This window comes from Eucalyptus grandis, chromosome 9 (assembly GCF_016545825.1).
Source record: "Eucalyptus grandis isolate ANBG69807.140 chromosome 9, ASM1654582v1, whole genome shotgun sequence".
NCBI lineage: Eukaryota > Viridiplantae > Streptophyta > Magnoliopsida > Myrtales > Myrtaceae > Eucalyptus > Eucalyptus grandis.
The window spans coordinates 19198574-19200246 of NC_052620.1; the positions used below are offsets into that span (position 1 = coordinate 19198574).

At 43.9% G+C, this 1673-nt stretch overlaps 1 pseudogene; it reads right to left on the reverse strand.

Moving 5' to 3' along the window:
* Positions 1-280: 280 nt before the first annotated feature.
* LOC120288435 lies at positions 281-900 on the reverse strand (annotated as a pseudogene).
* Positions 901-1673: the final 773 nt, after the last annotated feature.

Below are 1673 nucleotides of genomic sequence, written 5' to 3' on the forward strand. Positions count from 1 at the left end.
CGAGGGAAATACCGAAAACCAACGAGCAGTTGCTGAATTGGAGCTCCGGGGAACTGTTAATACACTGGAGATTGCAGAGCTTGGGCTTCAAGTGGAGTTGGATCAGAAGACTGGAAGACCAAAGCTTGTAAATTATGCCTGAAAATGGTCAAATGTCTATTAATCCACTTGATAAGCATACCCTTTCAGTAGTCCTTAAATTTTTCCACGATGTGTTTCTGAGATGCTGCCCAGAGTATTGCTGAGGAAGGATTCAAAAGAAAATTCTTACCTCTTCATCCTATGCATGGCAATTCATGAAACCTTCATGGTGACTGTTGTGATGAGCGCATTTAGGAGCATTAGAAGGGAGTTGAAGATAATTTGGTGCAAGGCGGTCCCTCTGAGCATCAGAATATGAGAAAATACGAATTTGGAGCAGCTTATCGTCTGAGTAGTAGACGCCAGGAACCACAGTTGAAGGGCAAAATGCAAGCTGTTCATTCTCAGCAAAGAAGTTATCAATGTTCTTATTCAAGACCAAGCGGCCAACTAGCATTAGGGGGCAATATGTCTTTGGGCCAGGTCTTAGCCACATCAAGCGGGTCAAAGTCAAATTTGTCTTTATAATCAGTATCCATGATCTGAACGAAAGTTTCCATTCAAGATAGTTTCCAGCAGCAATGGAATCATAAAGATCCCGAGTCGCAAGGCTGTGATTGGATCCCCGACTCTAATCGCCTCTTCCTCCAGTAAGCTCTTGACCCCGCAAGTTCGTTTCCAGTGAAACTTCACATAATGCGCTTTTCTGGCCTTGTTGATCAAAGCGTAGGTGTTAACTCCAGAGCCCGTCATGTTCCTCTCATCTTGTGGAATACCAGTATCATCAAAGAGGAGGGTGAACATGCCCAAGCTCTCCGGATGGTGGGCGAGAACGTCTAGGATCCTCCAGTTCTCCTGGACGTGGGATTTGGGGTTTGGTTTCCCATCACGGATAAAGAAGACGGGAATTGTTTCACACCAGATTAAAGTTATCCTGCAGTAACAGAACAAATGGGCAAAGTGCAACAAAACAAATGGGCAAAAGAAGGCTTCAAGTGCCATAACTTACGAAATGTACACTTAAGTGCCACATTCGAAGAAATACGGATCACTTGAGTGCCACTTCGGCCAAACACCTCCTGAGTTTCGTATCTCTAATACTTCTAAGATAGACTATCTTTATGAAGTCTCTCTTAGTGATGAAACCAAGATTTCTGAAACCCAACTCCCTCTCATGAACCCTTATTCTGCTTTTGCAAAGCCAACCTCATCATTTTCACCTATTCGCTCTATCCGCCAACTTATTCACCAAACCCCAAAGCAAGTAAAGGAGTACGTTCAGTCCTCCAAATTCGACTAGCATCCTATTCCTGCTTTTGCGAAAGGAATATTTTGTTACTCTCAGATCCCTCCAGAATTTCCCGGACAATGGGCTCAACAGGGATACACTCATGTCCATTATGGAGCTGTTCGTCTTGCTCTGACTTTTCACGGTCGAAAAGGCTTGCCAGTTGTAGCAAGAATAGCTTTGTTAGACACCAGGTTTTTACAATACCAGCATGCTTGCATTGGTACTGTTCAAACTACTTTGAATGCAGGAACAGTCTTTGTCACGCTATATCCCAACTTCAACATCGCTCTTTCGGATCCTC